The sequence below is a fragment of the Scyliorhinus canicula genome, chromosome 7 (assembly GCF_902713615.1).
Source record: "Scyliorhinus canicula chromosome 7, sScyCan1.1, whole genome shotgun sequence".
In the NCBI taxonomy this organism is placed as follows: Eukaryota; Metazoa; Chordata; class Chondrichthyes; order Carcharhiniformes; family Scyliorhinidae; genus Scyliorhinus; species Scyliorhinus canicula.
In genome coordinates, this window is record NC_052152.1 from 184,730,779 (window position 1) to 184,755,363 (window position 24,585).

General features: G+C 44.7%; 1 protein-coding gene across 4 annotated transcripts in view; it reads left to right on the top strand.

Annotated features, from left to right (window-relative positions):
• Positions 1-24,585, top strand: part of LOC119969612 (disks large-associated protein 4-like) — an 847,967-nt gene that overhangs the window by 54,550 nt on the left and 768,832 nt on the right. For 3 of the 4 annotated variants that reach the window (XM_038803470.1, XM_038803469.1, XM_038803473.1), the window contains exon 2: positions 13,121-13,191. The exons of the other annotated variant lie outside the window; for it this stretch is intronic. The gene's annotated coding sequence lies outside the window, so the exon portion shown is untranslated. The remainder of the gene's footprint in view (positions 1-13,120; positions 13,192-24,585) is intronic. 4 annotated transcript variants of the gene reach the window in all.

The following is a 24,585-nucleotide window of genomic DNA, read 5'->3' on the forward strand; positions in this document are numbered from 1 at the left end:
CTGATTAAATGCCAGAGTATTGTAGCTGAACAATATATTTCCAGGGGGAAATCTACAAGAGCCTTTGTTGATGCATGCTTTACCTTGCAGTTCAGTGTAATATCCAAGGTTGTAATATGGTACAGCACTCAATGTTTCAATTAATTATGCACAGTATAAAAGTGAAATGTTACAAAGACCACACTTGCTGGACCCAAATTTCTATCACAATTTACATTAAATTAAAGAGAGTCACTCGTTTCCTGCCGATACCCTTTAAACTTGAGGAGGAGGTGAGAAGTCAAGCTGCAGAGAAACCACCAACATCTAATTCATTTCCAGATATGCTTAGCCTCCAATTGTACTCAGAGTGTGATCAATTCTTCTTCTTAAAGGGGCAGGCGAAATTGCAGGCAGTTTCACCACAGCAGCCAAATAATACATTGTGCGCAACATGATATAATTCTTTTGTCTTTATAAAACAACGTCGTCTGGAATTTTAGAAATAAATGCATTGCATAGAACTTAGAGAAACAGACTGTTTCGCCCAAAAGGTCTATATCAAAATTTATGTTCCACACAGGCCTTCTTCCAATCTACTTCAATAAAATTCAATAAAAATCTGGAAGTAAAAAGTCTAATGATGACCATGAAACCATTGTCGATTGTTACAAAAACCCATCTGGTTCACTGTCCTTTAGGGAAAGAAATCTGCCACCATTAACCTGGTCTGTCCTACATATGACTCCAGACCCACAGAAATGTGGTTGACTCTTAACTACTCCCCCAAGTAGCAAATAGCGGTCGGCAATAAATGCTGGCACAGCCTGCGATACCCTATCGGCGTGTCCTTCTACTTCCTTCTCCCTCATGTATCTACCCCGCTCCTCCTTAAACGCATTTATGCTATACAGCGCAACAATCCTATCTGATGATTAGCTCTACCCCACCTCGATCCATTTGTTTTCATCCCATTTCATTTTAACTGTCGTTTACCATTTCTTTCTTACTTGTGTTTCTTTATATATATTTACCTCCCATCTTATCCACCTTTCCTTACCCTTTCACCCCTTTGCTACCCCCCTTCCCCTCCCCCCACATCTACATCTGTCACAGTTTACCTTCTGATGTTAGTTTCTCTGCTGTTTGCCCTTTCACACCTTTTGTTCTCTCTGGGGACTGCCATCAGCACTCTTTCCCCTTGGTTTCTGTGGCTATTTGCACCCCATTTCCCTGGGTTTCTGTGACTATTACTCATCTTTCATTCTCACTCCACAGTATAAATATTTCCCACTTTCTCTGTCTTTTTGTTTTGACAAAGGGTCATCTGGACTCGAAATGTCAGCTCTTTTCTCTCCCTAAAGATGCTGCCAGACCTGCTGAGATTTTCCAGCATTTTCTCTTTGGTTTCAGATTCCAGCATCCGCAGTAATTTGCCTTTATCCAGTGCTTTGATCCTATCTGAAGGCAAGTTCAGTATTCTCACCACTCTGGATAAAGAAAATTTCCTTAAATTACTCAATGAATTGGTGACTACCAATGGACCGAAGTTTTGGACCCAATCTCCACAAGTAACTGGAAATGTCTTTTTTACGTACATTCTATTGAACTCTTTCTTTCATAATCTTAAAGAGCTCTATCAAGTCACCCACCAGCCTTCTCTTTTTTAGAGACAATAGCCCCAGTCTACTCAGCCTTTCTTGATGGTTGTCGCGTCATGCGTTTTGCTCCCCTGATATGAAAATGGTGGATTAGTTGTGAGTGGAATTTGTCTGTGACAAGATTTTGTTTTAAATCCACATGTAGATAAATTGAATTTTCCATGGGTGTTCTTCTGATCTCCTGTAGTAACTTCAATGAAATGTCAAGAGAAATGTTGCAAATAGTTGTTTGTGCCGTTCCTCGGGGGTTTCTACCAATCCTTCACTCAAGTTGTGGCAATAGATCAGGCAATCTCTGATTCTACCTCCAATTCTACCTCCACATCCTCCAACTTATTGTCCACAACACATTGGGAGCACTTCTGGTCAAAATCAAAACAAATCTTAAAAAATAAAATCACTTCTGCAGTGATACCACCTACCAGATTCTAATCAGCCATACTTTTGTGATATTTCTAGTGGGAATATGCACTGGGTTCTTGATTGATTGCCATGAGTTTCCAAAGGTGAAATGAATCATTCATGAAAATTACATTAAAGTTGGCATTTTAAATGTGTCCTTTTCTTAGGCAGCTCTGCAAATCATCCAAATCATCTATTACTGAATTATTAGATGCAAGAACCACAAACAAACGCAATGGAGATTAATTTACATGTAGTTCCCCCAGTGCTGTGACTCTTTGAGATGGATGCTGATTAAAGTTTTCAGAAACATACAAATTATAACTGGCACAATAAGTGCTATTGTGCGATAAATATACCCAATCCGGAGGAGCTCAAGGAGCCTACTTTCCACTATTTTAGTTCAAGCCTTATCCCCAACAGAAGCTAAAGGGGATTGGATTTGCCAAATGTCTTTTCAATGGAATGTTCTTAAAAGGAAGGTTCATTCAGCAGAAGGATAACATATCTAATTTGCCTCTTTCTCTTCAAAATGGTTAGAATATACTTGGGGTGCTGTGAACCATTTTGGTCTCCCCAATATGAAAAGAGCAGAGAAACACTGAAGGAGGTGCAAAACAGATTTACTAGAAAGATAGCAGAACCGAGAGGTCAGACCAATCAGTAAAGATTAAGCAAGTTGGGACTCTTTGCTCTGTAACAGAGAAGACTAAAGGTTGACCTGACATAGAACTTAAAGATTATAAAAGGGGAAAGGTAGAGAAGATGCTTCAATTTTGAAGCAAACTAAACAAGGGAATACAAATACAAGATTGTCCCTCATAAATCCAGGGAACTCAGCAGAAACTTCTTTAAAAAGTTAATGATGAGTATGTGGAAGTTTCTACCAGAAGGCATTTTAGTTATGCAAAGTTTTGGAAAAAGTGCAACTTTGTAATGCCAAGTCAACAGGGTTATTGTCTGATACCTTTATGCTCGCACTGATTTGCCAAAGCTAAGCTGGATTTATATTCCCAATTCCCAATCCTGCGATTGAGGTGAAATGTGGGTCAGAAACCTGCAACTGGATTGGATTTGCTTATTGTCACGTGTACCAAGGTACAGTGAATAGTATTTTTCTGCGAGCATCTCAGTGATGGGACCCTCCCAGTGATGGGACCCTGAGGAGATTTTGGAGGAGGCGGCCAATTAAGCGACTGCCTTTGAGAGACCCATTAAAGTAAGGACAGTGGATGGTCTCCACAGCTGGAAGAGGCAACTGGACACCCAAGGGTTTAGGAGCCCAGCAGCCCCAACTGTTGATGTAGATTGGAGAATGAGAGTGATCCGTAAGTTGGGGAAACCCTCTGAAGACTTTAGAAAGTTAAAATATATAATATGGCCACCACAGCTGCCTGGCTATCAGTTATGGAGAGAGAACCCCTCCATTGCATGGCCAGTGGTTGCAGCTGTGACACTGACAATCATGACTCCAGGTGTGAGGGAAATTAAAGTAGACAACACTGGTTTCTCAGTCGATGCCAGGTGGCTGGGTTGGGGGTGGAAGGTTGCACCTCGCTCAATTGTCCTCTTTCCACATCATTCCAATCCCCCCGCAGGTCTGTCACCCCCACCTGCACCATCCCCTCCCACCGTGGCCTCTCCAACAAAACCCACATTGCCCCCACTCCACACCTTTGAACAACCTGGAATTTCCCTCTTCACCGTGAACCACCTCGCTGACCTGGTCCAGGACTCTGGTCAGCTTGTAGTCCCAGTCCAAGCCACTTATAACATTGCTGGGACAACAGAACTGCAGTCCAATCAGATTGGCTGGCAGCTCTCTGTCCTGGGTGCTCTGCCTAAATGAGGCGGAAGTCGCATCTCCAGCCAATTAACCAATTAATTAGCCAATAAATTGTTTTATTTATTGTAATGTTGATTCACAAACATTGAAGTACTTTTGAAAAACATAGGACAATGAGGCCACTAGATTAGGGCAGCACGGTAGCATGGTGGTTAGCATAAATGCTTTACAGCTCCAGGGTCCCAGGTTCGATTCCCGGCTGGGTCACTGCCTGTGCGGAGTCTGCACGTCCTCCCCGTGTGTGCGTGGGTTTCCTCCGGGTGCTCCGGTTTCCTCCCACAGTCCAAAGATGTGCGGGTTAGGTGGATTGGCCATGCTAAATTGCCCGTAGTGTCCTAAAAAGTAAGGTTGGGGGGGGGGGGGGGGTTGTTGGGTTACAGGTGTAGGGTGGATACGTGGGTTTGGGTAGGGTGATCATTGCTCGGCACAACATCGAGGGCCGAAGGGCCTGTTCTGTGCTGTACTGTTCTATAGATGCACATCCCCTCGAAACAGCAGTAAAATGAATGAGCAGATTATCTGTTTTAATATCAGAGCGGCCAACTCTGCCGATGAAGCTGTCAGCCGCTCAGAGCTTCAGGTGCTCCAACTGGCTCTCGGATGTTGAAAGAGCCCATCATCCTTAATTGGACAGCACGATGGCACAGTGGTTATCACTACTTTCTCACAGTGCCGGGAAACTCAGATTTGCCAAATTCAATTGATGAGTTTCGCCGAATTCATTACGTATATATTAAAGATATAGGGTGGAATTCTCCGTTGTCTGATGCCGAAATCGGGAAAGGCGATCGGGCAGAGAATAGGTTCCGACAACAAAATTTGCAGCGGCCGCTGATTTGATGCTAAATCGCAATCCTCCGTCACCTCGACATGGGGGTCAATGCAGTCCAGAACTGATGTAAAGCAAACACTATTTTCATGTCATTCGTGGGCCTGACCTTGTATTCTCCGGGGCCTCCATGATGCTCCCCTTCCGATAGGCCAATGGGCTGAGTTCCCAACGGCGTGGTTCACTTGTGCTTTTAAAAATCGTGAAACCGGCGTCATGGCTGCTGAGGGACAGAGAGCGGTTACGGTGTGTGTCCAACATCACCATAATTTGCCGATAGTTGTGCCACTGGCCGGGGGAATAGTTGGGGGTGGCCAGTAGGTGGGCTTTGAGGTAGGGTGGACGGGCACGGAACACCATTGCCACAGCCGAAAAGGAACCATGAAAGCCACTGAAAGCCTACTGTGAACTTAGGGCCGCAGGTTGTATGGGTCTCCCCCCCCCCCCCCCTCCCCCCTATCCACCCTCCCCTATCCACCCCCCTAGGTGCCCTCTGACCCCAGCCAACAAATCGGCTGTCTGGGCACATTCCAGCACGACCAGAGCCATCTTATTGGCTGGGATGAATGTGTGTGGTGATTGTAACGTGTAACTGCAGCTGCAGCCTGTCAGCCTCCCTAGTGTCAATCACGGACCTGGCGAATCCCGCACCATTTTTCATTGGAATCAATTGTATTCCACGTGGCGCCGGTTCTAGCCCCTCCACAGTCACTGTATCGGTCCAGGTTCCGCGCCGGTTTTGCTGTTGTGAAAGTCCACAAATTCTGCCCCGACGTCAACACTTTGTCTCAGCCCATAATATTATAATCCTTAATGTCATAACCCAGCCCATAATGTTATCTCTTCTCGCTCCGTAATGTTAGGATGGTAGAAGCTGATCACAGACCCGTTGCTTTAGAGTGCAGATATATAACATGGATAAAAAAGTTAGTCACCTACCAGTAACGTGGTAAAAATTCAACAATTTGTCTCCTGCATGCTTCTGGAGTTTTTGCCCTTCAATTTTACACAGGAAAATTAATAGATATTTGCATGCACACTGGGCTAAATCGCTGGCTTTGAAAGCAGACCACGCAGGCCAGCAGCACGGTTCGATTCCCGTAACAGCCTCCCCGAACAGGCGCCGGAATGTGGCTTTTCACAGTAACTTCATTGAAGTCTACTCGTGACAATAAGCGATTTTCATTTTCATTTCATTTCATTTAAAACATCTCAAATGTATTCTTTATTAGTGAAATATCCATGCAGGTGAGCATAAGAATAATATCACCCAAGATAATTGTGCAGACTTGTCAGCTAATATATGGAGACACATTTGTAGAGATGATGGCAAACTTTCTGAGGGATTGTTCTTGGGACAATGGATTAAAGCAAAAAAACAAATGTTAAATGAATTACCTTCTATATATGGTGACAAGCGGTACTAAGATGTGACTGATAACGTTGCCTGATGGGATCCAATTGTTTACCTCTCCTCATAATTTGTTAGTTACAGCATACAGTCTTCACACAAATTGGAGTGATATTGAGGAAATCTTTTGAGGTCTTCTGTAATGACAGAAGTTCCCCAGAAATAGTAGGGTTTGTTTTCCTGCCACATTCCTGTCAATGAGATGGATGACAGTCTCTATTCCCAAGAATACGCCATTGGATAGCCAGAGTATCAGACTAAAACCAGAAGTAATCCCTTTTAATTGGCAATCCTGTCCTGCAATAAAGTGTTGTGTTTATAGCAGCCAATGTACATAGGATTCCAATTGTCATTTAATTTTTAAAAATGACGGACAGGGTTGTCCATAGCCCGATGCCAAAATTGGGATCGGCGATCAGGCAGAGAGCGGCTTCCGATGCCAGAATCGGGGCAGGCGCCAGTTTGAAGCCGGTTATCAATGCTCTGCCCCCTCCCATCAATGTCATCAGGCCACGACGCCACTGGTGCGTCATCAGCTGACCCACCCGTGACGCTCTGCCCCCGATGTGCCGAGTTCCTGACAGCGCGGGCCACGTGTGATCCCAGAGGTCGGGAACCTGGCGCACCGGCTGTAGAGTGTGTCCAACACTGCCACACATGGCTGGGATCCGTGCCACTGGCCAAGCGACTTCTGCTAGGGGGGAGTGGAGGGCAGCACGGTAGCATTGTGGATAGCACAATTGCTTCACAGCTCCTGGGTTCCAGGTTCGATTCCGGCTTGGGTCACTGTCTGTGCGCAGTCTGCACATCCTCCCCGTGAGTGCGGGGGTTTCCTCCGGGTGCTCCGGTTTCCTCCCATAGTCCAAAGGTGTGCAGGTTAGATGGATTGGCCATGATAAATTGCCCATAGAGTCCAAAATTGCCCTTAGTGTTGGATGGGGTTACTGGGTTATGGGGATAGGGTGAAGGTGTTGACCTTGGGTAGGGTGCTCTTTCCAGGAGCCAGTGCAAACTTGATGGGCCGAATGGCCTCCTTCTGCACTGTAAATTCTGTGTAATCTATGAGTGGTGGACGGTGACCAGGGGGTGAGCTGTGGAGTTGGGATGCGCGGTCCAGCATGGCCAGTGACATGTTTCCCGGCACGACCAGTGGAGGTGTAGGCGTGCACTGCGCAAGCACAGCTGTGGACACGGCAATTCTCTGGTCGTTCTTTACACGATCGGGGCTGTTCCACATGCCGCCTGTGCTAGCCCCTCACTGGTACCAGTATCGGAGAGGGATTCGCGTCAATTTTCCTGTCACAAAGCACCACATTGGCGCCGGCACTTAGCCGCAGAAATGGAGATTACATCTTTATTGGGATTTTAACATTCAGTAAAAATAAAACAGCGCCATTGGCATACACACAAATGAAGAAACTAGGCGGCAATAGTTGCACATACATTTGTACAGACGATTTTGCCTGTGACCAAGGTTTCCGTGCTCGGGTTCTGTTATTTACATTCAAATTTACAGGTCCCCATCAGCTTTCTTGGCTTTCTTTATGTGTGGACTTGTTCTGATGGGGGAAGAGCCCTGTTCCCCTATTGTGTTCTCGAGTGAGGTTAGGATAATCCGCCTCCCGATTTTCCATGTGTGTGTGGGTGAGTGGGGGGGGGAGCGTTCTGCATCTCCCAGCTAATGGCATCCTTCCCTATCTCTCATGTGCTGCACGAGAGCGCCTTTCTGTCCCATTGGTGCTCCCAGCTCCCACCACCCCCTCTGTGCCCTTCCCACCCTCTTGCAACCCCCTCTCTCTTTCTGCCCCCCCTTTCTAATTTCTACCACTCCCTCGCTAGCTGCTGGTTGTGAGCAGGTACTCAGAGGATGGTGAACTTCTTCCAAGTGTCGTGAAATTTCCCCTCGGACCCCCGATCGATAATTTTACCTTTTCTAATTTCAGGAACTTGGCCAGGTCTGAGAGCCACTCCGAGGCCCCAGGAGGCGCTGCTGGCTTCCAGCCTGGCAGAAGTTTCCGCCTGGCAATCAGTGAGGCGAAGGCCAGTGTGTCCGCACCCTTCCCTGTCCAGAGCTTTGGATGCTCTTACACCCCAAAGACTGCCTCACGGCTACAGCTCCATCTCAACCCCCTCAACTTTGGACATGGCCTCAGAAAAGGCCAGCCAGAACGTCCTGAGTCTGGAGAAGGACCAGAACATGTGGGTGTGGTTGGCCGAGCCCCCTGACACCGTTCGCACTTATCCTCTACCTCCGGGAAAAACCCGCTCATGCGTGTCTTGAGTTGCATCACACTAAGCCCGGCACAGGAAGAGATGAAGTTGGTTGATCTTTTGCAGTGCCTCTATCCAGAGTCCTCCCCCTATTTCCATGTCCATCTCCTCCTCCCATTTTTGTCTGGTCTCGTCCAATGGGGTCCAGACCTTTTCTATAAGTCATCTGTAAATGTCGCCACATTTGTCATCCCCCCCATCAGTCCGGCCCAACTATTGTGTCCAAGAGTGTGCGTCCGGGTAGCTGGGGAAACGTTCTCCTTGCAGACATCTGAGCCTGTTCCCATTCGTGAGTTGGAGCTTCTCTGAAAATTCCCCCAGGGCTGCCTGTCTACTGTTCACATACAGGTCTTAGCGTCCGTCTGTCCTCCCTGCATGTCCCAAATATGTGTGTGTGTGTGTGTGTGTCCGTGTCCACCACCGGCTCCTTCAGCCACACCCTCACTCTCTACGCATTTGCGGCTCAGTGGTAGAATAGGAGGTTTTATGGGGCCAGGCCTCCCATGTGTCACCCTCGCTGTAAACGGATTATTCCCTCCCAGATATAATTAGTTTGTCGACTGCGCGCCTTACAGCCTGCGTTCTGGCCATTGCCGTCTACTGTTGCTTGTCCAGTCCATTTTCCTAGACAAACTTGTTGGCCTCCTCCGGGAGTTCTTTGCCCTGGTATGTGAGCCACAGTTTGGCAGGGTATAGAATGCCAAACCACATCGCACGTTTTTAGAGCACAGATATGACATTTCTGAATTCAAATCGGCGTTTGGCCAGTTCTTCTCCAATGTCCTGGTACAAGCTGATAGAAAGTCCTTCCCACTTGCACACTTTCACACTCTTCACCCACCTCAGGATCCGCTCTTTATCCTGGTATCTGTGGAACTTTATGTTTATCGGCCCTGGTGGTTCCCCAGCCCTGGGCCACTTCCGGAGTGACCTGTGGGCATGGTCTACCTTAAGGGGCGAAGCCCTCCTTGCCGATCAGTTTCCTGAGCATCTCTGCTATGTATTCTGTGGGGTTTCTCCCTTCTGTTTCCTCCGGCAGCCCCACAACGTTTTGTCGACATGACCTGTTTTCTTGGTCGCGACTTTGTCCTTCAACCCCTTCTAGTTCTTGACCAGCCTCACCACCTCGGCCTCAGGTGTTGTGATCTCATCCCCTTGGATTTGTCGAGGTCCTGTATCGTTGACCTCTGGGCCTCTGACCGCCATTCTACTTTGTGGGGGCCATTGTGACCCCACTGCCACCTCAATGGCCATCATGAGGTCTTTTTTATCTCCTCCCTGTGTCTCTGGAGCTCGGAGGTGATAAAACATTTAATTTGTTCCATCAGCGCCCGGGACTGCTGGGTAATCTGTAGGGTCAACCCTCGCCAGTTCTGTGCCTCCACGTGTGCTTCGCTGTTCCGATGCAGAGGTCCCCCTCGTCTCTGCTGGCTTTTTGGCTGGGCGGCTGGTTCTTTACCATCTTAGATGGCAGTGCGGCCGATGGGCGTTAGTTTGGGAGATTTTCTATGCTTTTTGTATCCATTTGTTGGGGTTAAAAGGCCTTATTTTTTTTTTTAATTTAGTGCGCCCAATACTTTTTTTCCAGTTAAGGGGCAAATTAGCGTGGCCAACCTACCTACCCATCTTTTTGGGTTGTGGGGGTGGAGCGCACGCAGACATGGGGAGAATGTGTAAACTCCACACGGACAGTGACCCGGAGCTGGAATCGAACCCGGGTCCTCAGCGCCATGAGGCAGCCAGGGCTAACCACTGTGCCGCGCCCTTAAAATGCCTGAGGTCTTAGGCCTTTTCTTAGATGATGTTCTTAGATGAGAGCCACCTTTTGCATGACTGCTCAGCTCATGACCGCCACCAGAACTCCAAAGAATTTTGCACAGAGAAAAGCAATTAAAACCCTTGTTGTTACCTTTATTCACGAGTGGTCCTGGGGGGTCATGTGGCGCAGTGGTTAGCACTGGGATTACGGCGCTGAGGATCCGTGTTCGAATCCCGGCCCTGGGTCACTGTCCGTGTTGAGTTTGCACATTCTTCCCCTGTCTGCCTGGGTTTAACCCCCACAACGCAAAGATGTGCAGGTTAGGTGGATTGGCCAAGCTAAATTGCCCCTTAATTGGAAAAAAAATAATTGGGTACTCTAAATTTATATTAAAAAAATGAGTGGTATTTAATATATATTAGTTTGGTTAACTGGAATATAGTGGCATGTTTAGGAAGTAAATTAAGGGGAGGAATTCTCCGATCCCCCACCGGGTCGGAGAATCGGCGCTGCACCGCGCGAATCGCGCCACGCTGCCCCGATGCCGGGACGCAATTCTCACGGACACCAGAGGGGGGCTTCCACCTATAAAACACACGAGGCATCAGCACTCTGCCTCTCTGTAGTGACAGTCAGGGTGTACAAATCATTCAACACCTCCTACACGTGGATCAGAGCTAGCCTGGTCTAGATAGTTAACTTTAGTTTACTTAGAGTAGTAGAGAGTCAACCCACAGGCAGCTGTGTGTTTCGTTACTGGAGTTCAACAAATCTCATATTGAACCAATGCCCATGTTTGGTGTGTACTTGATCAGTTAATTGCATCTTGTGCAATCCGTGTTACGCCAGGATGAACAACACGACAATAACCATTGTGCTACCATGCCACCTACCAATGGGCATGTTTCCCTGCCCAATACAGGGCAGAAGCAGGCTGTTAGAGCTTATGGATAATCAGAGGTCTTCAAACTTCAGAGCAGCACCCATCTGCAGTACAAAGTAAATAACAGAGGCAGCACCTAAACAAGAAGGGACCTGTTCAGGCACTTATAAAAAAACATGATTTTTTTTAAAAAATCATCCAGCTTGCCACTGTCCAGTGTTGGAGATGGGGGTTGTGGGAAATCCCCTCTACAGGATGGTCTTTGTTGTACCCCCAACCAGACAGGGAGGGAGGCCTTGTGGACCTGATAGGAGCACTTGAACCCTGACCTGACATTGCAGGCAGTTCATTTGTAACCTCCTCAACCCCATCAGGGAACTGGAGGCCAATTAATAATCCCAGAACATGTTTTAATGGAACAGTAGGCTTCAATAATAATAATAATAATCTTTGAGTGTCACAAGTAGGCTTATATTAACACTGAGGGAGAACTCAGAATGTCCAATTCAGCTAATAAGCACTTCTTTTGGGACTTTAGAATGTTGGTATTTTGCCTAATTTTACTTAAACCTTTCTTAAGGTCAATCCATGCCTTTGTCAAAAATAGCTGTTTTAATCAAAATGTCTTGTTAATTGGTAAATCATTTGTGAAAGTATTACATTACCAATGAAGGAGTTAATGCAACTATTGCACCTAAGTGACCCGTTTCAACTGTAGTTCAAGGAACATGCAAACGGGACAAAGGCCACCACTTTTGGACCTGATAAGTATCCGGTCTACCTCAAGTTACCCTGCGGCGTGAGGTAGCTTTAATGGGAATTCCCATGGGCAGCGGCGGGAAGTGAGAATGCCACCACCAGTGAACGGCACGCCGTTAAGAAACACATGGCTGGAAGGCCAGAGAATCCTGTCCAAAGTATCCCAGATATTGGAACACTGGGTTAAACAAGCCGTTTAAACATGCTGCTGCTATGCAATGGCTACACAAGTGATATTTTCTGTCATCAAGATGCTGCCATCAGTTCAAAAAGATCTGCTTCAAACACAATTGAGCAATATCCTGTGAGAATTTTACTGCCGGGGCGATGCCAGGTACGTAGGCTGTACGTCCTAGTGATTGCTGATCAAATCAAGCAGCATGTTCAGTTGGTCGCAATAGGCAGAATACAACCCATCCCCCCCCTCCCCCTCCCCCTCAAAGTAAATGTCTGCTGGTAAATGTGATTCCTACTTGCTGAACAATCCGGATAGCTAATATCTTCCCTCACAACCAATTTAGATAACCAGTCGAGCTCATAACATGGCTGATTTATGCTTGGTATAAGTGACATACCTTGCCACATAGGAACAGATTTTCTATCAACAAAAGAGCCATTAGTTCACCATTATTTTTTCTATGCCAATGCTTCAGCCAATCAGAGTCGATTTGTCAACCTCCCCTTTTCTCCCACAATATAAATTGTCACGATTGTTTGAAATTTGGCATTCTTGTGTTTGTCCTAATGAGTACAAGGGGGGAAAAAACTTCAGCAACATGCCACTCTTCAGCAATATTCAAACTCTGTACTACCAAATTCTATGAAAATTCTATGAAGTGACAAAGAGTGTGAGGAAAATGGCCAATTTGTTCCAGTATGTTCTGACAGTAAGGTAATCAATTTGTCTATTTTGGAGGTGAACACATCAAACAACTCCGGATGTTATTAATATAAAGTATTTATGTCAGCGCTAAGGGCATGTGCTGCTTTTCCAAATGGATACTGTTCTCAAGGTGAATATTATTGTCTGATCAACCTTACGTAGTGTCACTGAAGTACGTCTCTATTTGGGATTTTAATGTTGCAATTTACTCTAGTATGCTTTCAAAATTATGAGAGCTGTCAGTTATATTCCACAATAGAGGGAAAGCATATTCCTATTTATACTTCGGTTTGGTGAAAAAGATGCGAATAAGATTTGTTAGAGCTAACGTTTGATTGTAAGGGGAAGGACAATGTAATTGTATAACACTCTCTCTCGTCTGTTTTGTGCTGACTATGGTGCACAATTGTTGACTCTATTTTATTCTTTTGTTAAAGGAGATTGAATTGTCCAAGATAGTTCAAGAATCTTTCCAAAACAAACTGCTTCTTGTGCATTTTAGATTGAAGTAAGTGGACTTTTTAAATTTGTACTTGCTCAGTTGCTTCAAGATATTGTACAATTCTGTTGAATCGAGCACAGCATGCTTTTAGGTTAATTTTGCCAAAAAAAAGAAAGACATTAGAATATCACATCCAAAACATTTAAATGGTTTCAAATAGTGGTCAGAATTTACCGGCTATTCATGCTGGCCGATTCTCCAGTCCCACCGATGCCGGTACCACAGCCTTGGGTTTCCCGGCTGTGAAAGGTGCATTCAATTGAAAATCCCTTTGACAATGGCAGGACCAGCAGATCCCGCCAGCAGGCTGCCTCCCGCGCCAAAAAAAACACGTGACGGGTTGCGCAGAAAATCCCGCGCCCAGTGAGTTAATCTAACGTGCAGTTACCACTTCGTAGGCTGATCCACGACCATAAAGCACATAGCGACTTCCCACTTGCAATGATGTGATTGACCAGCTAATGGAGGGGGAATCGTTGGCCAGGATGGCAGGAGAAGTCCCTGTTCCTCTGAACAGTGCCCTCCAACCTTCACATTAACTTGAACAAACAGATCAGACCTTGGTTTTACAACTCACCTCAAGCACGTGACCGTCAGCAATGCTAATACCCCGCAGCATGCACTTGAGCATCAGCAACGATTGTACACTGAAGTCCAGTAGTCTGGGTGAATGCACAATCTTCTCAGAACTGAGAGTGTAACCATTATTGACTCATCGGCTTTGAACACACGGAATCCAAATCGATGAGTGTGTTGTGTTGAATAATTCATGGTTTTATGATGCCTTGTTTTTCCTTTCTGACTCAGGAGACCCTGGGTTTAATTTACTGAATGGATCCCTAACGTCACTAAATGTGTGTTTTTAGCAATGAACTTGCATCATGTACCTGGTAGAATATGCCCTGTAAAGCAAAATTCTGAGGCTCAACTCACATCCTGTGTGATTACATCCTAATATTTTTCATGCCTGCACTCTCCAATTGATATGTGCACGTGAAAGGCAAAAAAAAAGACCTGGAGAAGTAAATGGGAGTGAGCAATGTTACAAAATCTATTGCAGGGTCCATGACATTTAAAGCACACTGGGCTATTATTAAATCAATGAATATGTTCACTTACCTGTAATTTGAAAGAAAAAGGCACCCTGAATAGTGATGATGGTGATACAAAGCTTCAGATAATAAATGGCAAGTAGCCCTCCGTTCAATTAGACCTCATGCAATTTGAAGCTTTCTGCCATTGTTATTTTAAATTACCAATTGAGTCGCTGCATTTACCATCTAGATGGGAATAAATTCTGAGTGTACTCTGCACAACTGAAGTGTGTATCCGTAGCACGTCCACACTGCATAATGTGAGGATAAAAAGTGACATGTATCCCGTCAGTAAATGTAAATTTAACCTGATAAACAACAATCGTCAAGAGGTGATTTCCAGTTGGCTACATAGTTTGGCAAGCCATATTTATGCTTAGATTTTACATGTTGCTTTGATCATTGTTCCGTTAAATGGATCAGCATCAAAATGCAAATCATTGTAAACAGCCCATAAATATAAATTGTGTTTGTTTATTTTGATACTTCACTGCTCGCTATCTATCATTGTAGAGATAAGACACTTTTACGTCTTAAGCAGCTATACATTATTCTGCACATATGAAAGTGTAATTTACAATTATTTTTACTTGACATTTTACATGAACTCGGAATAGGAAAGATCAGTAGTTCACATCAAAGGAATGCATTTGTGTAGCAGATCAGCACATTTTAATTTGTTCCTCGTATACCAGGTCTTGGTACATATATATATATATATATATATAGATGTTGAAATCTGCTTTTTCACCACTCCAATATAATCAGATTGCATACTAATAGAAATTGCTTCACACATAAACACAGTAATTGTGCTGCTGTCAACTTTAATCAAACACAGTGCCATTTTGGATCAAATTGAATATATATGTTGCATTGCAGATGTGTTAATTTTTTGGCAGTTGTGCATTATTAATTAATTTACTCACTCATTCAGAATAAAGTGCCAATTTATCCAATAACATTGGATAAAATAACATTTGAAAATATTGCAACAAGGGGAAAAAGTCAACCAATATCATTGAGATTTATTGGCTCTGATCTTGCTGGAGCTGGGCATCTTGTCCCTTTTAGATTTTTTCACTTGGCCTTCAAATTGAAGGTGATATGTCATGTAACTAGGTGGAAATTTGATCTGCGAAATAGATAACAATAATCATCTTTGGGTAACGGCACAGCAAAGGAAAGTGTGGATTGTGCAACCTCTGTGACTGATGGACCAACAACAATGAGAATTGAGAATTGAAAAAAAAGAGAAACAATGGAGAACCTGGCCGAATTAGAGTCAGATCCACTAATGAAATAGTGAGGGAAAGAAAGGTTTGATAGAAGAGGAAGAAATAAAAGTAAGAACAAAGAATACAAATTAAAAGTGGAAATTAAAAAAAAATCTCTAATGAAGAATCATAGAATTTACAGTGGAGAAAGAGACCATTTGGCCCATCGAATCTGCACTGGCCCTTAGAAAGAGCACCCTACTTAAGCGCATTCCTATTCCTATCCCTGAACCCCAACCTAACCTTGTGGACACCAGGGGGCAATTTTGGGCAATCCACCAAACCTGCACATATTTGGACTGTGGGAGGAAACTGGAACACCCGGAGGAAACCATGCAGACACGGGAAGAAAATGCAAACTCCACATAGGCATGTATCTGAGGCTGGAATTGAACCAGGGTCCCTGGAGCAAGGCAGCAGTGCTAACCATTGTGCCACCATGCCACCCACCTGCGGGAATGAGACTGAATTGCTGGAGGGATTGATTGGCATTGCATTAACAATTGTTGAAAAGGTACTTATGCTATTGTTAAGTGCAAGCTTAACTTTCAGTGGTAAGTTTAATTCTAGTTTAATGTGGAAATTTAGAGAGTGCTTCAGTACTGGATGAGTGTGATCTATAACTTTTGTGAGGCAAATGATAAGTGTGACAATTCACAGAGTATCTTTCCTTCACCAGAAACTGTGAAACGAGTTGTATATTAATGACAAATGAGTTCTATTCATTGTTTTATTTGCAAATTCTGGGAATTTGCTTCTGTGGTCAAGGAATAATTATAAATGAACAATTGAGCAAAGTTTGATTAAATTGTTTTTCTGCCTAATTTTACAAGTTATGGATCAAAACTCTTAAGGGCGAGCAAAAAACATAAGACTATCATTGAATTCAAAAGTGACAAGAGTCTATTCTGGTTATTGTGACACATCTTCATGAATTGTACAAGAGAAAAAAAATGCATTTTAAAGTGATCTGGGAACACTGATTATTTTGCCCTGAACGGCTCTTAACTCTTCATAACCTCAAGCATATCTGTCTGAGATTTAAACACCATTTACTCTCCTGTGAACGCTCTTCTGAAACTTTACTCAAGGCCCTAGCCAAATCACAAAGAAATGTTTGCCACATGACATATTTCATTTTCATCTTCTCTCTTTCTCACTCTTGTTTGTGTTTCCTCTGTCTCTTATGCTGCCTCTCATACATTATCTGTTGCTCTTCTATGTCCTTCCTCTTGCTTGCCTTTGTGCTGCCTCTTGTGCCCTCTCTCCATTCATGGGTGGCATTTATTCGAAGGTGATGACAGTCTCACCCACTGGCTGGAGAGCTGGTGAGAGCGTTGCACTATCCCTTTTGGGAGGGCCTGCTATATTAAGCGAGATAGGTATTCAGTATGCCAGCATCAAGGACCCATGGGCAAAAATCAACTTCTCCTCCCCCCAAAGAGCTGCCGAGCAATCTGAGGCTGGCTGCTGTTCATTGCTGTCAGTGCCACCAGTGACCAGTAATGCACTTACTAGAGGAATCAGTGAGGGACTCCAGTTTTAGGTGAGCGAGGGTGAGATGGGAATCAAGGATGGGTGCATTGACTGCCCACTTAAGGGTCTCGATTAGCAGCAGGGCGATAAGGCTATCTACGAGCCTACCCACCTCGGGCATAATCCATAGGCGACAAGGCAGCCAGGTCCCTACCCACCACCCTCGCGTCTGATTAAATGCTCCCTCCTGCCTCTAATTTGTCTCAGCAAAGGCCATTAAATTTCACTGCGTGCTTCTCTTGTGCTCTCTTTTATACCCTTTCATATCCCTCTTGCTTTCACTCTCTCACCTCCCACATTCATTTACTTGTTCTGCAATGTTCTCTCTCAATTGTTCTCTCTTACACTCTTTCTCTCACTAACTCGTCCTTGCTCTTTCATGCATATTCCCCCTTGTGTGTACTCTTCTGTGCATTCGATCATGTTCTCGCTTTCTCTTTTTCTCTCTCTGTCCCCCTCTTGCTTTCTCTCTCATGGGTTGTCTTCTATGACCCTCTCACTCTCACACACTTACCACCTTTGTCTTTCATGTTCCCTTGCGCTTGATCTCTTTCACGTGATCTTTCCCTTCCTCTCTCTCCCTCTAACTCTACCATGTTTGCCCCTTTGTGCAATTTATCACATTTCTCAGAATTGGCTCAGCCCATTAAAGAAAATGAAAGAAAGCACCTGTTGGATGTAGAACCGAGGAAGGCGTTGGATTGTACCTCCTTGAGTTAATGTTTGTCTTACGTTTGTTCCCATGTGCTTCACCACATCCACTGCCTGTTAAGCCTCCCACAACGGAAAACTTGGAGCAGCGTATGGCAGACCACCAATCAACTGCCACCAGTTTTCTGTCAAGTGGTAAAGGTAGCACATTACGTTGGCTTGTAATGCAGAACAATGCCAGCAGCGCGGGTTCAATTCCCGTACCAGCCTCCCTGAACAGGCGCCGGAATGTGGCGACTAGGGGCTTTTCACAGTAACTTTATTGAAGCCTACTTGTGACACTAAGCGAGTATTATTATTATTATTATTAAAGGTTTAAAATGGAATCTAAGAAAGTCTGACATTTAATATTTGCTTTGATGGCGGGGGCTCTAGTCATCCACTTTCTAATGGGTTTTGTTACCCAGAACTTGAGACCGATTTAAATCGGTGTTAATCACTTTAATTCCAATATGACATTGACATCACTAGCAACACAGCTGTACATTTTAACATTGCTAAACGTTGATATAATTTCAGATAAATATCAAAGCAACAATCTCAATTATTTTTATGAGCAACATTTAAAGAACAAATATTTTAATCAAGATTAAATTAAATGATGTCTACTATTGCAACTATATTATTCTCAGACATCCAAAGTTCTAAGGAATGCTATGGGACAACTTATAGTTCCAGGTTTTAACTTTGCCTTAAAGTGCTCTGTGCATTGCCATGGAACCTAAGCACATAGCACAGCTATACATTCATCTAGATGATGAGGAAACTGCGTGTGTTGATACAGTAGCTGCTACTGCTAATGAGCTTTTATTGCAGCATCAGTTAAAATTGAATTATAGAGGCGCAAATCCACAGTGTGAAAGGCCACGCTGTTGCAGATGTAACATCTGCTGAAGCTCAAACATTCCCCTGATTGCCAACAAGGTGATGTTTGAGATATATAATTAGAGTCGGCTGTTCCAGAAACTGAATGTGTGCATAGACTCCACAATCCAGCAGCCATACCCCTTTAAAAATAAAGTAGGAATAAAATCCTCCAGGTTTTGGGCAGCTGACTGGAACTGTATTCAAAATATTGCCCTCTTGATCCTTTGTGTGTTTATTTTTTTTTGATTGCATCCGGCATCATAATAATTTGAATATATTAGGAGTCAACCAATCATAATAAATGTCACAGCTGAAGCTGTGCAATCTTCTATAACCTGGAAAAACAAAGCAGGAAAACGTTGATGAAGCTGATGGTTGGGGATTTGCTGTTAACATTAGATCCAACCATTTGCATACTGTTCATACTGTTCATTTTAAATCTCCTGTTAAATTGCTGTCCTTCTCTTCAAAACATACATTTGTCAATTTGATGCATGTTTGGGGATTAACTGAGCTAATTATTCATTGTAGATGTGTTAACTTGAGAGGAAATAATGGCCTGAGTTTTTTTGGGATGTGGCGGCTTGATCCCCACCATCCATAGCGAAAGCGAGAAACATGTCCCTGCCGACTCCAACAGGCTTGCTGACATTTTACATAAAAATGAGCATTGTTTGGCAGCAGGTGGGCCTTCCATCTGCACTTGGAGGGAAGTCCTACCTTGGAGAGCTGCCGGCCAGTCAGATTGGCCAACATTCTCCAGCCCATCCGGGCACAGCACTGCAGTGGCTGGAAGAGGTATTGCAGAGCAGGGAGCCGGTGTGAAGTGGCAGGAATCCTGCGGAGGGGAAGGCAGACAATGCCTGTGCATGGGGGGTCGTAAGGGGGTGATTAGGTTATCTGGAGACAGATCAGAGTGGAGATAGGTCCAAGGTGTCCGATCTGTGAAGGTGCTTCTGATGAAGACTCACCCACTCTTTCCTCCCCCTCCCCATACCCCGCTGTCCCCCCCTTTCCCACCCGAGATAGAGGATGCCAACTAATTCTGTTTGCCACCCTGAGTTATCTAGCACCCATCAACCAGAAAATTGAGCCTGGGCGGGAAAGGGCCCTTATGTGGCAATTAAGTGGATCTGCGGGAGGCAGGGTAGAACGGGTTGGAGGAAAGGGGGGTAAGGATGTGTTGGGAGGGCTGGGTGATCAGTTGGCAGGTCAGGAGGGTAGTTGGGAGAGGAGAATAGTCGGAGGGTGCAATCAAGGGGGCAGCCAGGGTGTCTGGCGAGTAGTGAGGTGGCTGGGTAGTCCAGTGGTGCAGGTTGGGGGCGTCAGAAGGTTATTGATACAGGAGTTAGAAGTTCTTCTAATCCTTCTAACTTTTCCTTTGCAAATATTCTGCTGAGGCAATTGGAGTCATCTGAAGTCTCCAATTTAATTGGATGCTTCCCATTGCAGGGTAACTGCCTAGCGGAAGTTTGAACTTCCTGGATAATTGCCATGCAGTCTTTGCTTGGGGTCCTCCGGAGAATATCCCAGTACATCTTTTGCAGTAACTCATGGGTATGACCATCCCATCAAGATCGGAAGTTCTGGGTCTAATATTAGTCATTCAATAACTTGTTGACACAGAGGAATTAAGTAAATCGAGTGGGAGGAGTCTCATGGGGAACAATTAACACAGGCGCAGACCACTTATGCTGATGACTGATTTCTGTGCAGTAAATACTATTACATTACTCTGATGCAATAACGTGTAAACATGGGATGAACATGTGGCTCACATAATGTGTATTGATGTCGACAGTTTGCAGCATGTCTGACTCACCCCCCCCCCCCCAACCAAGTGAAAAATTAAAAGCAAAAGCAGTGAAAAGGATAAGTAACACTTCTTTTATGTGCATAAAGCCATTAGATTTTCTGCTATAAAATGTATGAACAATTCTTTAAGGGATAAATAGTACTTGACATCATAGACCATTTAACCTGCATCTCTGTTTAACCTCTGTTAATATCACATATTTTCTTCAAGATTGACTGCATCTACTACTAAATTGGCCCAATAAAAATCTGTTATTTTACAGATGTTTGCTAGTCTCCAGTGACACTTGTTTTAAGTCACCTGGGACGTGGAGCACGGCCGTGAGGTTTAATTGCTGAGATAAAGTCGACCTTTAAGGCCATTGTTGAGATGTTGCCTCTGTAGATATGGTCTAAGTAGGCTCAACTTGAGGTCAACGAAAGGCTAATAGCTGTGGGATGTTTCTGCAGATCGGCAGCTGCTTCTAAAGGCCCAGCCCCTGCACCTGAGAAGAGGCATGGATGTGACTAGCTGAAAAAGCCAAAGAGAAAGGATTATGTGTTTCCTATTTTAAAACCATTCTGTGAAGATGGTTTCGAATTTGTAACAAAATGAGACATTCTGAATGATTACATCTTGATGTGCGATGGACCAAATTCTTCGTTGGATCTCTGCAGCTGTACATGGTTAGTTAAGATCTGGTGCTGCCTTCAGGATAGTGAAAAACTGGACGAAACAGGAGAAGGAGGAAGAGGGGCCAAAGACAGAAAAGGGAAGGAAGAACTAAAAGATGGGAATGAGAGGAAAAAAGGAGAATTGGAGTGGCAAGAGTAAACAATTGGAAAGGGGTAAGCAGAAGGACATGTAAAGGTTGAAAGACATGTCATTGGGGGGGGATCTTGGTAAAGAGCTTTGGTGAGATGGTTGGAATTGGATGACTGTGGGGAGGGGGTGGTTGCTGGAATGGTGATTCCTGGAGAGTGACGTGAACAGAATTTTGTTTTCATAACTTAACGGCACAGAGGCTTTCTTTTCGATGATAAGCCGAACATTTTGCCTGGTACAGAGGAATTGCCTTTTTATAGAGCACAGACACCTTAGTCCTTTACACATTAGAGAGGCTGTGAAGATATGCACAATGCAGAGATACTGGCCTGGAATCTGCAGCGGTATCACCAGTGACCCCTAAGATCTGCAGACCAATTATAGGTTTGACCACCTCATCAGCATCAGCAGCCTCAGGGTGTGGGTGAGCAACTTTAGAAGCTGTAGAAATTTTGTTGTGAATGGTGAGTTAAAGACCAGTTAGTTGGGGTTTTGAAAGTGAATTTTGTAAGTAAATTGGGGTTATTTCTTCTGAAAGGGTGGGCATAGGGTAAGGTATAGGTTTTCAATGCGAATGGGGTGTATGGTTTTGAAATTGGTTTAAGCAAATGATCAGAAATTACCTATATGTAGGGCGGCATGGTGGCGCAGTTGTTAGCATTGCTGCCTCACGGCTCAGAGGACCCAGGTTCGGTCCTATCTCTGGGTCAATGTCCATGTGGAGTTTGCACATTCTTCCCGTGTCTGCATGGGCCTCACCCCCTACAACCCAAAGGTAGCATTGTGGATATCACAATCGCTTCACAGCTCCAGGGTCCCAGGTTCGATTCCGGCTTGGGTCACTGTCTGTGCGCAGTCTGCACATCCTCCCCGTGTGTGTATGGGTTTCCTCCGGGTGCTCCGGTTTCCTCCCACAGTCCAAAGATCCAGGTTAGGTGGATTGGCCACACTAAAATTGCCTCTTAATTGGGAAAAAAAAATTGGATACACTAAATTTAAAAGAAAAATAAATTGCCTTATGTGATTGATACTACTGGAATAGCAAGGACATGACAAAACCAAGGGGTGGACATGAATAAGAGTAGGGACGTTTACATGAGGGAGGATAAGAGGTCTGAACTCTGAGGGCAGAGAGAATGTGATTTGAGATGGAGGCTGACGTTGCCGAGCATGAGAAATTGTTCTGTGCAGGGGCTGCAGTGAAGTATCTCATTAAGAAAATTTTAATCATGCTGTACTTGGCTGGGTGGAAGGAAATTAGGATTTAAAATTAGGTTTGAGAGGGGTGGAATAAAATTATATGCTCAAAGGAGGGGAAAGGTTAAGAGTAAGGAGTCAGGCCACATGTAATTTGGTCAGAAGTGCCGCATAACCACCATACAGTCTGGGTGGGCAAGTGGTGGAAAGTAAAGTCAAGCAGGGAGACTTTTTTTGTTGCAAAAATATACTTTATTTGTAAAATATCTTAAATAACATTACAATCATTTCAAAATGGCCATTACACAAAGTTCAGTAACATTCAGGTTCTCTGCATGCGTCATATTGCACTCTGTAGTGCTTCAATAAAGTCAAACAAACATCGCACACATTTCAAAATGGTCATTACTGATGTGCCATCAATTGTACGCGAGACATGTGCTTTACAAAAGTCAGGCTTTAATAGACTAGAACACAGCTCTGCGATCATCTACAATGGAATGGACGATCGCCGGGCGTTTGTCCATTTATACCTCGTTAATGGAGGCGTGGTTAACTCAGCCTCTCGGCCAATCGGTCGAGAGGCACATGACCGACCAGGGCCAATGGTAAGCCGGTGTTCTGCCCCAATGGCAGACAGGTATGCAGATCATATCACCACAATTACAAACAGTGCAATGGTATTTAAGTTGTCTGCCTCGATCAAATTGCACTCTGAGGTGCTTCAATGCAATTGTGATTCTTGTAATATTCACTGTATATGTTCACTGTGAGACATACAGCCCAAAGAGGTTTCTACACAATTCCCCTCCCCTTAGTTCACAGTGGCTGAAAGGTCTTCGACAGCTGTCTTCCCCCATTGCGTCTGTGCGGCGGCTGCCCCAAGCTTTAATGTATCCCCCAGCGCGTAGTCCTGAGCTTTGGAATGTGCCGGTCTGCAACACTTGGTTGGGGACAACTCTTTGCGCTGGAAGACCAACAAGTTTTGGGCAGACCAGAGAGCATCTTTCCCGAGTTGATGATCCTCCAGCAAGAGCTGATATTTGTCTTGGTGTGCGTCCCTGGGAAAAGACCGTGGAGCACAGATTCCTGTTTCACGGAACTGCTCGGGATGAACCTAGACAAAAACCATCTCCACTCTCTCAAGAATTTCTTTGTAAAGTCACATTCCACAAGGAGGTGGACAATGGTCTCTTCCCCACCACAGTCACTTTGAGGCAATGTGCGGATGAGATATGACTCTGGGCATGTAGGAAGGATATGACGGTGAGTGTCTTTCTCACCACCAACCAAGCTAGGCCTTAGTTTTTGTTTGAGAGTTATGGTGATGAGGCAATCTGCCAAATGACCTTGACAGTCTGCTCAGAGAATCATCCGGTAGAATCCACCATCTTCTTTTCCCAAAGGGCCTCTACCTTGTTGCGTGCAGACCACTGCTTGATGGACTTGTGGTAGAAGGTGTTTCTCTGCATAAATCTTTCCATGAGGGACAGGTGGTAAGATACCATCCAACTGTATGGAGCGTTCCGCTGCATCCATCGTAACACTGGGGACAGGTAGAACCGCAACACATAGTGACACTTGGTGTTTGCATACTGATGATCTACACATAGCTTGATGCAACCACACACAAAGGTGGCCATCAAGATGAGGGCGGTGTTGGGCACATTTCCTCCTCCCCCCCCCCCCTTACCTAGAGGTATGCCATACCCCTTCAAACGTAGTTCATTTTTGACCCCCAGATGATGTGGAAAATGGTAATTGCCCCAGCGCAGGTGTGAGGAATGGGACAGCCCTGCACCACATACACCAAAACTGAGAGAGCCTCACACCTGGTGACCAAGTAGCGAGGCTTCATTTAGAGGGAAGGTTTATTACTCCTCAGCTTAGTTTCCTTCAGAGTTCAAACACAGGTGAAGCGAGCAAAGCCTAGAAGCATTTTTAGAAGAGTATCAGAGATACATTAATGGAGGTATTTGTGTGGGAATGAACTGTCAAGAGCTGCACTTGGCACTCGCTCAATGAACCACGTTCTGCCTTGTCATGCCCATATCTGTTGCAGAAAGATCGTTGCAGAAAGATCATGGCGAAATAGGAG